The sequence below is a fragment of the Macaca mulatta genome, chromosome 16 (assembly GCF_049350105.2).
Source record: "Macaca mulatta isolate MMU2019108-1 chromosome 16, T2T-MMU8v2.0, whole genome shotgun sequence".
NCBI classification, from domain to species: domain Eukaryota; kingdom Metazoa; phylum Chordata; class Mammalia; order Primates; family Cercopithecidae; genus Macaca; species Macaca mulatta.
The window spans coordinates 31,947,282-31,962,033 of NC_133421.1; positions in this window are offsets into that span (position 1 = coordinate 31,947,282).

Below are 14,752 nucleotides of genomic sequence, written 5' to 3' on the forward strand. Positions count from 1 at the left end.
ATTTCCTTTTTCACCATAGCCCTCTATGGGCTTCAAATATCACTTTGCCAATTCCACAAGAACTGTCTTAGCGATAGCCTTCTTGAGGGGAAAGCTCTAACTCTGTGAGATGATTTTACAGAACAGAGAGAAGTTTCTCAGAAAGCTTCTTTCTCTATGTTATCGGAGGATATTTCCTTTGGCCCTATAGTTTTCAAAGGGAAAGGAAATATCTGTTGTCAGATTCCACAGAAATAAGGCTAGCAAAGAGATCCACGAAATACAGATGTAACTCTGTGAGATGAATTAACAGAACACTAAGCAGTTTCTCAGAAAGCTTCTTTCCAGATTTCATCGGAGGATATTTCCTTTTTCACCATAGGCCTCTAAGGGCTTCCAAATATCACTTTGCCAATTCCACAAGAACTGTCTTAGCGAAAGGCTTCCTGAGGGGAAAGCTGTAACTCTGTGAGATGATTTCACAGAACACAAAGAAGTTTCTCAGAAAGCTTCTTTCTCTTTTTTATCGGAGGATATTTCCTTTGGCCCTATAGTCTTTAAAGGGATCCGAAATATCTGTTCTCAGATTCCACAGAAATAAGGCTAGCAAAGAGATCCACGAAATACAGATGTAATTCTGTGAGATGAATTAACAGAACACTAAGCAGTTTCTCAGAAAGCTTCTTTGCAGATTTCATCGGGGGATATTTCCTTTTTCACCATAGCCCTCTATGGACTTCCAAATATCACTTTGCCAATTCAACAAGAACTGTCTTATCGAAAGGCTTCTTGAGGGGAAAGCTGTAACTCTGTGAGATGATTTCACAGAACACAAAGAAGTTTCTCAGAAAGCTTCTTTCTCTTTGTTATCGGAGGACATTTCCGTTGGCCCTGTAGTCTTCAAAGGGAAAGGAAATATCTGTTGTCAGATTCCCCAGAAATAAGGCTAGCAAAGAGATCCACGAAATACAGATGTAAACCTGTGAGATGAATTAACAGAACACTAAGCAGTTTCTCAGAAAGCTTCTTTCCAGATTTCTTCGGAGGATATTTCGTTTTTCACCATAGCCCTCTATGGGCTTCAAATATCACTTTGCCAATTAAACAAGAACTGTCTTAGCGAAAGGCTTCTTGAGGGGAAAGCTGTAACTCTGTGAGATGATTTCAGAGAACACAAAGAAGTTTCTCAGAAAGCTTCTTTCTCTTTGTTATCGGAGGATATTTCCTTTGGCCCTATAGTCTTTAAAGGGATCCGAAATATCTGTTCTCAGATTCCACAGAAATAAGGCTAGCAAAGAGATCCACGAAATACAGATGTAATTCTGTGAGATGAATTTACAGAACACTGAGAAGATTCTCAGAAAGCTTCTTTCCAGATTTCATGGGAGGATATTTCCTTTTTCACCATAGACCTCTAAGGGCTTCCAAATATCACTTTGCCAATTCCACAAGAACTGTCTTAGCGAAAGGTTTCTTGAGGGGATAAATGTAACTCTGTGAGACGATTTCACAGAACACAAAGAAGTTTCTCAGAAAGCTTCTTTCTCTTTGTTATCGGAGGTTATTTCCTTTGGCACTATAGTCTTCAAAGGGAAAGGAAATATCTGTTGTCAGATTCCACAGAAATAAGGCTCCCAAAGAGATCCAGGAACTACACATGTAACTCTGTGAGATGAATTAACAGAACACTAAGCAGTTTCTCAGAAAGCTTCTTTCCAGATTTCATCGGAGGATATTTCCTTTTTCACCATAGCCCTCTATGGGCTTCCAAATATCACTTTGCCAATTCCACAAGAACTGTCTTAGCGAAAGGCTTCTTGAGGGGAAAGCTGTAACTCTGTGAGATGATTTCACAGAACACAAACAAGTTTCTCAGAAAATCTTTCTCTTTGTTATCGGAGGATATTTCCTTTGGCCCTGTAGTCTTCAAAGGGCAAGGAAATATCTGTTGTCAGATTCCACAGAAATAAGGCTAGAAAAGAGATCCAGGAAATACAGATGTCACCGTGTGAGATGAATTAACAGAACACTGAGAAGTTTCTCAGAAAGCTTCTTTCCAGATTTCATCTGAGGATATTTCCTTTTTCACCATAGCCCTCTATGGGCTTCAAATATCACTTTGCCAATTCCACAAGAACTGTCTTAGCGATAGCCTTCTTGAGGGGAAAGCTGTAACTCTGTGAGATGATTTTACAGAACAGAGAGAAGTTTCTCAGAAAGCTTCTTTCTCTATGTTATCGGAGGATATTTCCTTTGGCCCTATAGTTTTCAAAGGGAAAGGAAATATCTGTTGTCAGATTCCACAGAAATAAGGCTAGCAAAGAGATCCACGAAATGCAGATGTAACTCTGTGAGATGAATTAACAGAACACTGAGCAGTTTCTCAGAAAGCTTCTTTCCAGATTTCATCGGAGGATATTTCCTTTTTCACCATAGCCCTCTATGGGCTTCCAAATATCACTTTGCCAATTCCACAAGAACTGTCTTAGCGAAAGGCTTCTTGAGGGGAAAGCTGTAACTCTGTGAGATGATTTCACAGAACACAAAGAAGTTTCTCAGAAAGCTTCTTTCTCTTTGTTATCGGAGGATATTTCCTTTGGCTCTATAGTCTTCAAAGGGAAAGGAAATATCTGTTCTCAGATTCCACAGAAATAAGGCTAGCAAAGAGATCAACGAAATACAGATGTAACTCTGTGAGATGAATTAACAGAACACTAAGCAGTTTCTCCGAAAGCTTCTTTCCAGATTTCATCGGAGGATATTTCCTTTCTCACCATAGCCCTCTATGGGCTTCCAAATATCACTTTGCCAATTCCACAAGAACTGTCTTAGCGCAAGGCTTCTTCAGGGGAAAGCTGTAACTCTGTGAGATGATTTCACAGAACACAAAGAAGTTTCTCAGAAAGCTTCTTTCTCTTTGTTATCGGAGGATATTTCCTTTGGCCCTATAGTCTTCAAAGGGAAAGGAAATATCTGTTGTCAGATTCCAAAGAAATAAGGCTAGCAAAGAGATCCGCGAAATACAGATGTAACTCTGTGAGATGAATTAACAGAACACTAAGCAGTTTCTCAGCGAGCTTCTTTCCAGATTTCATCGCAGGATATTTCCTTTTTCACCATAGCCCTCTATGGGCTTCCAAATATCACTTTGCCAATTCCACAAGAACTGTCTTAGCGAAAGGCTTCTTGAGGGAAAAGCTGTAACTCTGTGAGATGATTTCACAGAACACAAAGAAGTTCCTCAGAAAGCTTCTTTCTCTTTGTTATCGGAGGATATTTCCTTTGGCCCTATAGTCTTTAAAGGAATTCGAAATATCTGTTGTCAGATTCCACAGAAATAAGCCTAGAAAAGAGATCCAGGAAATACAGATGTCACCGTGTGAGATGAATTAACAGAACACTGAGCAGTTTCTCAGAAAGCTTCTTTCCAGATTTCATCTGAGGATATTTCCTTTTTCACCATAGCCCTCTATGGGCTTCAAATATCACTTTGCCAATTCCACAAGAACTGTCTTAGCGATAGCCTTCTTGAGGGGAAAGCTGTAACTCTGTGAGATGATTTTACAGAACAGAGAGAAGTTTCTCAGAAAGCTTCTTTCTCTATGTTATCGGAGGATATTTCCTTTGGCCCTATAGTTTTCAAAGGGAAAGGAAATATCTGTTGTCAGATTCCACAGAAATAAGGCTAGCAAAGAGTTCCACGAAATGCAGATGTAACTCTGTGAGACGAATTTACAGAACACTGAGCAGTTTCTCAGAAAGCTTCTTTCCAGATTTCATCGGAGGATATTTCCTTTTTCACCATAGCCCTCTATGGGCTTCCAAATATCACTTTGCCAATTCCACAAGAACTGTCTTAGCGAAAGGCTTCTTGAGGGGAAAGCTGTAACTCTGTGAGATGATTTCACAGAACACAAAGAAGTTTCTCAGAAAGCTTCTTTCTCTTTGTTATCGGAGGATATTTCCTGTGGCCCTATAATCTTTAAAGGGATCCGAAATATCTGTTCTCAGATTCCACAGAAATAAGGCTAGCAAAGAGATCCACGAAATACAGATGTAACTCTGTGAGATGAATTAACAGAACACTAAGCAGTTTCTCAGAAAGCTTCTTTCCAGATTTCATCGGAGGATATTTCCTTTTTCACCATAGGCCTCTAAGGGCTTCCAAATATCACTTTGCCAATTCCACAAGAACTGTCTTAGCGAAAGGCTTCTTGAGGGGAAAGCTGTAACTCTGTGAGATGATTTCAGAGAACACAAAGAAGTTTCTCAGAAAGCTTCTTTCTCTTTGTTATCGGAGGATATTTCCTTTGGCCCTATAGTCTTTAAAGGGATCCGAAATATCTGTTCTCAGATTCCACAGAAATAAGGCTAGCAAAGAGATCCACGAAATACAGATGTAACTCTGTGAGATGAATTAACAGAACACTAAGCAGTTTCTCAGAAAGCTTCTTTCCAGATTTCATCAGAGGATATTTCCTTTTTCACCATAGCCCTCTATGGGCTTCCAAATATCACTTTGCCAATTCCACAAGAACTGTCTTAGCGAAAGTCTTCTTGAGGGGACACATGTAACTCTGTGAGACGATTTCACAGAACACAAAGAAGTTTCTCAGAAAGCTTCTTTCTCTTTGTTATCGGAGGATATTTCCTTTGGCTCTATAGTCGTCAAAGGGAAAGGAAATATCTGTTCTCAGATTCCACAGAAATAAGGCTAGCAAAGAGATCCACGAAATACAGATGTAACTCTGTGAGATGAATTAACAGAACACTAAGCAGTTTCTCAGAAAGCTTCTCTGCAGATTTCATCGGAGGATATTTCCTTTTTCTCCATAGCCCTCTATGGACTTCCAAATATCACTTTGCCAATTCCACAAGAACTGTCTTATCGAAAGGCTTCTTGAGGGGAAAGCTGTAACTCTGTGAGATGATTTCACAGAACACGAAGAAGTTTCTCAGAAAGCTTCTTTCTCTTTGTTATCGGAGGATATTTCCGTTGGCCCTGTAGTCTTCAAAGGGAAAGGAAATATCTGTTGTCAGATTCCACAGAAATAAGGCTAGCAAAGAGATCCACGAAATACAGATGTAAACCTGTGAGATGAATTAACAGAACACTAAGCAGTTTCTCAGAAAGCTTCTTTCCAGATTTCATCGGAGGATATTTCCTTTTTCACCATAGCCCTCTATGGGCTTCAAATATCACTTTGCCAATTCCACAAGAACTGTCTTAGCGAAAGGCTTCTTGAGGGGAAAGCTGTAACTCTGTGAGATGATTTCACAGAACACAAAGAAGTTTCTCAGAAAGCTTCTTTCTCTTTGTTATCGGAGGATATTTCCTTTGGCCCTATAGTCTTTAAAGGGATCCGAAATATCTGTTCTCAGATTCCACAGAAATAAGGCTAGCAAAGAGATCCACGAAATACAGATGTAATTCTGTGAGATGAATTAACAGAACACTGAGAAGTTTCTCAGAAAGCTTCTTTCCAGATTTCATGGGAGGATATTTCCTTTTTCACCATAGACCTCTAAGGGCTTCCAAATATCACTTTGCCAATTCCACAAGAACTGTCTTAGCGAAAGGTTTCTTGAGGGGATAAATGTAACTCTGTGAGACGATTTCACAGAACACAAAGAAGTTTCTCAGAAAGCTTCTTTCTCTTTGTTATCGGAGGTTATTTCCTTTGGCCCTATAGTCTTCAAAGGGAAAGGAAATATCTGTTGTCAGATTCCACAGAAATAAGGCCCGCAAAGAGATCTAGGAACTACAGATGTAACTCTGTGAGATGAATTAACAGAACACTAAGCAGTTTCTCAGAAAGCTTCTTTCCAGATTTCATCGGAGGATATTTCGTTTTTCACCATAGCCCTCTATGGGCTTCCAAATATCACTTTGCCAATTCCACAAGAACTGTCTTAGCGAAAGGCTTCTTGAGGGGAAAGCTGTAACTCTGTGAGATGATTTCACAGAACACAAACAAGTTTCTCAGAAAGCTTCTTTCTCTTTGTTATCGGAGGATATTTCCTTTGGCCCTGTAGTCTTCAAAGGGCAAGGAAATATCTGTTGTCAGATTCCACAGAAATAAGGGTAGCAAAGAGATCCACGAAATACAGATGTAACTCTGTGAGATGAATTAACAGAACCCTAAGCAGTTTCTCAAAAAGCTTCTTTCCAGATTTCATCGGAGGATATTTCCTTTTTCACCATAGCCCTCTATGGGCTTCCAAATATCACTTTGCCAATTCCACAAGAACTGTCTTAGCGAAAGGCGTCTTGAGGGGCAAGCTGTAACTCTGTGAGATGATTTAACGGAACACAAAGAAGTTTCTCAGAAAGCTTCTTTCTCTTTGTTATCGGAGGATATTTCCTTTGGCCCTATAGTCTTCAAAGGGAAAGGAAATATCTGTTGTCAGATTCCACAGAAATAAGGCTAGCAAAGAGATCCACGAAATACAGATGTAACTCTGTGAGATGAATTAACAGAACACTGAGCAGTTTCTCAGAAAGCTTCTTTCCAGATTTCATCGGAGGATATTTCCTTTTTCACCATAGCCCTCTATGGGCTTCCAAATATCACTTTGCCAATTCCACAAGAACTGTCTTAGCGAAAGGCTTCTTGAGGGGAAAGCTGTAACTCTGTGAGATGATTTAACAGAACACAAAGAAGTTTCTCAGAAAGCTTCTTTCTCTTTGTTATCGGAGGCTATTTCCTTTGGCCCTATAGTCTTCAAAGGGAAAGGAAATATCTGTTGTCAGATTCCACAGAAATAAGGCTAGCAAAGAGATCCACGAAATACAGATGTAACTCTGTGAGATGAATTAACAGAACACTGAGCAGTTTCTCAGAAAGCTTCTTTCCAGATTTCATCTGAGGATATTTCCTTTTTCACCATAGCCCTCTAAGGGCTTCCAAATATCACTTTGCCAATTCCACAAGAACTGTCTTAGCGAAAGGCTTCTCGAGGGGAAAGCTGTAACTCTGTGAGATGATTTCACAGAACACAAAGAAGTTTCTAAGAAAGCTTCTTTCTCTTTGTTATCGGAGGATATTTCCTTTGGCCCTATAGTCTTTAAAGGGATACAAAATATCTGTTCTCAGATTCCACAGAAATAAGGCTAGCAAAGAGATCCACGAAATACAGATGTAACTGTGTGAGATGAATTAACAGAACACTAAGCAGTTTCTCAGAAAGCTTCTTTCCAGATTTCATCGGAGGATATTTCCTTTCTCACCATAGCCCTCTATGGGCTTCCCAATATCACTTTGCCAATTCCACAAGAACTGTCTTAGCGCAAGGCTTCTTCAGGGGAAAGCTGTAACTCTGTGAGATGATTTCACAGAACACAAAGAAGTTTCTCAGAAAGCTTCTTTCTCTTTGTTATCGGAGGATATTTCCGTTGGCCCTGTAGTCTTCAAAGGGAAAGGAAATATCTGTTGTCAGATTCCACAGAAATAAGGCTAGCAAAGTGATCCACGAAATACAGATGTAAACCTGTGAGATGAATTAACAGAACACTAAGCAGTTTCTCAGAAAGCTTCTTTCCAGATTTCATCGGAGGATATTTCCTTTTTCACCATAGCCCTCTATGGGCTTCAAATATCACTTTGCCAATTCCACAAGAACTGTCTTAGCGAAAGGCTTCTTGAGGGGAAAGCTGTAACTCTGTGAGATGATTTCACAGAACACAAAGAAGTTTCTCAGAAAGCTTCTTTCTCTTTGTTATCGGAGGATATTTCCTTTGGCCCTATAGTCTTTAAAGGGATCCGAAATATCTGTTCTCAGATTCCACAGAAATAAGGCTAGCAAAGAGATCCACGAAATACAGATGTAATTCTGTGAGATGAATTAACAGAACACTGAGAAGTTTCTCAGAAAGCTTCTTTCCAGATTTCATGGGAGGATATTTCCTTTTTCACCATAGACCTCTAGGGGCTTCCAAATATCACTTTGCCAATTCCACAAGAACTGTCTTAGCGAAAGGTTTCTTGAGGGGATAAATGTAACTCTGTGAGACGATTTCACAGAACACAAAGAAGTTTCTCAGAAAGCTTCTTTCTCTTTGTTATCGGAGGTTATTTCCTTTGGCCCTATAGTCTTCAAAGGGAAAGGAAATATCTGCTGTCAGATTCCACAGAAATAAGGCCCGCAAAGAGATCTAGGAACTACAGATGTAACTCTGTGAGATGAATTAACAGAACACTAAGCAGTTTCTCAGAAAGCTTCTTTCCAGATTTCATCGGAGGATATTTCGTTTTTCACCATAGCCCTCTATGGGCTTCCAAATATCACTTTGCCAATTCCACAAGAACTGTCTTAGCGAAAGGCTTCTTGAGGGGAAAGCTGTAACTCTGTGAGATGATTTCACAGAACACAAACAAGTTTCTCAGAAAGCTTCTTTCTCTTTGTTATCGGAGGATATTTCCTTTGGCCCTGTAGTCTTCAAAGGGCAAGGAAATATCTGTTGTCAGATTCCACAGAAATAAGGGTAGCAAAGAGATCCACGAAATACAGATGTAACTCTGTGAGATGAATTAACAGAACCCTAAGCAGTTTCTCAAAAAGCTTCTTTCCAGATTTCATCGGAGGATATTTCCTTTTTCACCGTAGCCCTCTATGGGCTTCCAAATATCACTTTGCCAATTCCACAAGAACTGTCTTAGCGAAAGGCTTCTTGAGGGGCAAGCTGTAACTCTGTGAGATGATTTAACAGAACACAAAGAAGTTTCTCAGAAAGCTTCTTTCTCTTTGTTATCGGAGGATATGTCCTTTGGCCCTATAGTCTTCAAAGGGAAAGGAAATATCTGTTGTCAGATTCCACAGAAATAAGGCTAGCAAAGAGATCCACGAAATACAGATGTAACTCTGTGAGACGAATTAGCAGAACACTGAGCAGTTTCTCAGAAAGCTTCTTTCCAGATTTCATCGGAGGATATTTCCTTTTTCACCATAGCCCTCTATGGGCTTCCAAATATCACTTTGCCAATTCCACAAGAACTGTCTTAGCGAAAGGCTTCTTGAGGGGAAAGCTGTAACTCTGTGAGATGATTTCACAGAACACAAAGAAGTTTCTCAGAAAGCTTCTTTCTCTTTGTTATCGGAGGCTATTTCCTTTGGCCCTATAGTCTTCAAAGGGAAAGGAAATATCTGTTGTCAGATTCCACAGAAATAAGGCTGGCAAAGAGATCCACGAAATACAGATGTAACTCTGTGAGATGAATTAACAGAACACTGAGCAGTTTCTCAGAAAGCTTCTTTCCAGATTTCATCGGAGGATATTTCCTTTTTCACCATAGCCCTCTAAGGGCTTCCAAATATCACTTTGCCAATTCCACAAGAACTGTCTTAGCGAAAGGCTTCTTGAGGGGAAAGCTGTAACTCTGTGAGATGATTTCACGGAACACAAAGAAGTTTCTAAGAAAGCTTCTTTCTCTTTGTTATCGGAGGATATTTCCTTTGGCCCTATAGTCTTTAAAGGGATACAAAATATCTGTTCTCAGATTCCACAGAAATAAGGCTAGCAAAGAGATCCACGAAATACAGATGTAACTGTGTGAGATGAATTAACAGAACACTAAGCAGTTTCTCAGAAAGCTTCTTTCCAGATTTCATCGGAGGATATTTCCTTTCTCACCATAGCCCTCTATGGGCTTCCAAATATCACTTTGCCAATTCCACAAGAACTGTCTTAGCGCAAGGCTTCTTCAGGGGAAAGCTGTAACTCTTTGAGATGATTTCACAGAACACAAAGAAGTTTCTCAGAAAGCTTCTTTCTCTTTGTTATCGGAGGATATTTCCTTTGGCCCTATAGTCTTCAAAGGGAAAGGAAATATCTGTTGTCAGATTCCACAGAAATAAGGCTAGCAAAGAGATCCACGAAATACAGATGTAACTCTGTGAGATGAATGAACAGAACACTAAGCAGTTTCTCAGAGAGCTTCTTTCCAGATTTCATCGCAGGATATTTCCTTTTTCACCATAGCCCTCTATGGGCTTCCAAATATCACTTTGCCAATTCCACAAGAACTGTCTTAGCGAAAGGCTTCTTGAGGGAAAAGCTGTAACTCTGTGAGATGATTTCACAGAACACAAAGAAGTTTCTCAGAAAGCTTCTTTCTCTTTGTTATCGGAGGATATTTCCTTTGGCCCTATAGTCTTTAAAGGAATTCGAAATATCTGTTGTCAGATTCCACAGAAATAAGGCTAGCAAAGAGATCCAGGAAATACAGATGTCACTGTGTGAGATGAATTAACAGAACACTGAGCAGTTTCTCAGAAAGCTTCTTTCCAGATTTCATCGGAGGATATTTCCTTTTTCACCATAGCCCTCTAAGGGCTTCAAATATCACTTTGCCAATTCCACAAGAACTGTCTTAGCGAAAGGCTTCTTGAGGGGAAAGCTGTAACTCTGTGAGATGATTTCACAGAACACAAAGAAGTTTCTCAGAAAGCTTCTTTCTCTTTGTTATCGGAGGATATTTCCTTTGGCCCTATAGTCTTTAAAGGGATCCGAAATATCTGTTCTCAGATTCCACAGAAATAAGGCTAGCAAAGAGATCCACGAAATACAGATGTAATTCTGTGAGATGAATTAACAGAACACTGAGAAGTTTCTCAGAAAGCTTCTTTCCAGATTTCATGGGAGGATATTTCCTTTTTCACCATAGACCTCTAAGGGCTTCCAAATATCACTTTGCCAATTCCACAAGAACTGTCTTAGCGAAAGGTTTCTTGAGGGGATAAATGTAACTCTGTGAGACGATTTCACAGAACACAAAGAAGTTTCTCAGAAAGCTTCTTTCTCTTTGTTATCGGAGGTTATTTCCTTTGGCCCTATAGTCTTCAAAGGGAAAGGAAATATCTGTTGTCAGATTCCACAGAAAAAAGGCCCGCAAAGAGATCTAGGAACTACAGATGTAACTCTGTGAGATGAATTAACAGAACACTAAGCAGTTTCTCAGAAAGCTTCTTTCCAGATTTCATCGGAGGATATTTCGTTTTTCACCATAGCCCTCTATGGGCTTCCAAATATCACTTTGCCAATTCCACAAGAACTGTCTTAGCGAAAGGCTTCTTGAGGGGAAAGCTGTAACTCTGTGAGATGATTTCACAGAACACAAACAAGTTTCTCAGAAAGCTTCTTTCTCTTTGTTATCGGAGGATATTTCCTTTGGCCCTGTAGTCTTCAAAGGGCAAGGAAATATCTGTTGTCAGATTCCACAGAAATAAGGGTAGCAAAGAGATCCACGAAATACAGATGTAACTCTGTGAGATGAATTAACAGAACCCTAAGCAGTTTCTCAAAAAGCTTCTTTCCAGATTTCATCGGAGGATATTTCCTTTTTCACCATAGCCCTCTATGGGCTTCCAAATATCACTTTGCCAATTCCACAAGAACTGTCTTAGCGAAAGGCTTCTTGAGGGGCAAGCTGTAACTCTGTGAGATGATTTAACAGAACACAAAGAAGTTTCTCAGAAAGCTTCTTTCTCTTTGTTATCGGAGGATATGTCCTTTGGCCCTATAGTCTTCAAAGGGAAAGGAAATATCTGTTGTCAGATTCCACAGAAATAAGGCTAGCAAAGAGATCCACGAAATACAGATGTAACTCTGTGAGATGAATTAACAGAACACTGAGCAGTTTCTCAGAAAGCTTCTTTGCAGATTTCATCGGAGGATATTTCCTTTTTCACCATAGCCCTCTATGGGCTTCCAAATATCACTTTGCCAATTCCACAAGAACTGTCTTAGCGAAAGGCTTCTTGAGGGGAAAGCTGTAACTCTGTGAGATGATTTAACAGAACACAAAGAAGTTTCTCAGAAAGCTTCTTTCTCTTTGTTATCGGAGGCTATTTCCTTTGGCCCTATAGTCTTCAAAGGGAAAGGAAATATCTGTTGTCAGATTCCACAGAAATAAGGCTGGCAAAGAGATCCACGAAATACAGATGTAACTCTGTGAGATGAATTAACAGAACACTGAGCAGTTTCTCAGAAAGCTTCTTTCCAGATTTCATCGGAGGATATTTCCTTTCTCACCATAGCCCTCTATGGGCTTCCAAATATCACTTTGCCAATTCCACAAGAACTGTCTTAGCGCAAGGCTTCTTCAGGGGAAAGCTGTAACTCTTTGAGATGAATTCACAGAACACAAAGAAGTTTCTCAGAAAGCTTCTTTCTCTTTGTTATCGGAGGATATTTCCTTTGGCCCTATAGTCTTCAAAGGGAAAGGAAATATCTGTTGTCAGATTCCACAGAAATAAGGCTAGCAAAGAGATCCACGAAATACAGATGTAACTCTGTGAGATGAATGAACAGAACACTAAGCAGTTTCTCAGAGAGCTTCTTTCCAGATTTCATCGCAGGATATTTCCTTTTTCACCATAGCCCTCTATGGGCTTCCAAATATCACTTTGCCAATTCCACAAGAACTGTCTTAGCGAAAGGCTTCTTGAGGGAAAAGCTGTAACTCTGTGAGATGATTTCACAGAACACAAAGAAGTTTCTCAGAAAGCTTCTTTCTCTTTGTTATCGGAGGATATTTCCTTTGGCCCTATAGTCTTTAAAGGAATTCGAAATATCTGTTTTCAGATTCCACAGAAATAAGGCTAGCAAAGAGATCCAGGAAATACAGATGTCGCTGTGTGAGATGAATTAACAGAACACTGAGCAGTTTCTCAGAAAGCTTCTTTCCAGATTTCATCGGAGGATATTTCCTTTTTCACCATAGCCCTCTATGGGCTTCAAATATCACTTTGCCAATTCCACAAGAACTGTCTTAGCGATAGCCTTCTTGAGGGCAAAGCTGTAACTCTGTGAGATGATTTTACAGAACAGAGAGAAGTTTCTCAGAAAGCTTCTTTCTCTTTGTTATCGGAGGATATTTCCTTTGGCCCTATAATCTTTAAAGGGATCCGAAATATCTGTTCTCAGATTCCACAGAAATAAGGCTAGCAAAGAGATCCACGAAATACAGATGTAACTCTGTGAGATGAATTAACAGAACACTAAGCAGTTTCTCAGAAAGCTTCTTTCCAGATTTCATCGGAGGATATTTCCTTTTTCACCATAGGCCTCTAAGGGCTTCCAAATATCACTTTGCCAATTCCACAAGAACTGTCTTAGCCAAAGGCTTCTTGAGGGGAAAGCTGTAACTCTGTGAGATGATTTCACAGAACACAAAGAAGTTTCTCAGAAAGCTTCTTTCTCTTTGTTATCGGAGGATATTTCCTATGGCCCTATAGTCTTTAAAGGGATCCGAAATATCTGTTCTCAGATTCCACAGAAATAAGGCTAGCAAAGAGATCCACGAAATACAGATGTAACTCTGTGAGATGAATTAACAGAACACTAAGCAGTTTCTCAGAAAGCTTCTTTCCAGATTTCATCGGAGGATATTTCCTTTTTCACCATAGCCCTCTATGGGCTTCCAAATATCACTTTGCCAATTCCACAAGAACTGTCTTAGCGAAAGGCTTCTTGAGGGGAAAGCTGTAACTCTGTGAGACGATTTCAGGGAACACAAAGAAGTTTCTCAGAAAGCTTCTTTCTCTTTGTTATCGGAGGATATTTCCTTTGGCCCTATAGTCATCAAAGGGAAAGGAAATATCTGTTGTCAGATTCCACAGATATAAGGCAAGCAAAGAGATCCACGAAATGCAGATGTAACTCTGTGAGATGAATTAACAGAACACTAAGTAGTTTCTCAGAAAGCTTCTTTCCAGATTTCATGGGAGGATATTTCCTTTTTCACCTTAGCCCTCTATGGGCTTCCAAATATCACTTTGCCAATTCCACAAGAACTGTCTTAGCGAAAGGCTTCTTGAGGGGAAAGCTGTAACTCTGTGAGATGATTTCACAGAACACAAAGAAGTTTCTCAGAAAGCTTCTTTCTCTTTTTTATCGGAGGATATTTCCTTTGGCCCCATATTCTTTAAAGGGATTCGAAATATCTGTTGTCAGATTCCACAGAAATAAGGCTAGCAAAGAGATCCACGAAATACAGATGTAACTCTGTGAGATGAATTAACAGAACACTGAGCAGTTTCTCAGAAAGCTTCTTTCCAGAATTCATCTGAGGATATTTCCTTTTTCACCATAGCCCTCTATGGGCTTCAAATATCACTTTGCCAATTCCACAAGAACTGTCTTAGCGATAGCCTTCTTGAGGGGAAAGCTGTAACTCTGTGAGATGATTTCACAGAACACAAAGAAGTTTCCCAGAAAGCTTCTTTCTCTTTGTTATCGGAGGATATTTCCTTTGGCCCTATAGTCTTCAAAGGGAAAGGAAATATCTGTTGTCAGATTCCACAGAAATAAGGCTAGCAAAGAGATCCACGAAATACAGATGTAATTCTGTGAGATGAATTAACAGAACACTGAGCAGTTTCTCAGAAAGCTTCTTTCCAGATTTCATGGGAGGATATTTCCTTTTTCACCATAGACCTCTAAGGGCTTCCAAATATCACTTTGCCAATTCCACAAGAACTGTCTTAGCGATAGCCTTCTTGAGGGGAAAGCTGTAACTCTGTGAGATGATTTCACAGAACACAAAGAAGTTTCTCAGAAAGCTTCTTTCTCTTTTTTATCGGAGGATATTTCCTTTGGCCCCATATTCTTTAAAGGGATTCGAAATATCTGTTGTCAGATTCCACAGAAATAAGGCTAGCAAAGAGATCCACGAAATACAGATGTAACTCTGTGAGATGAATTAACAGAACACTGAGCAGTTTCTCAGAAAGCTTCTTTCCAGAATTCATCTGAGGATATTTCCTTTTTCAC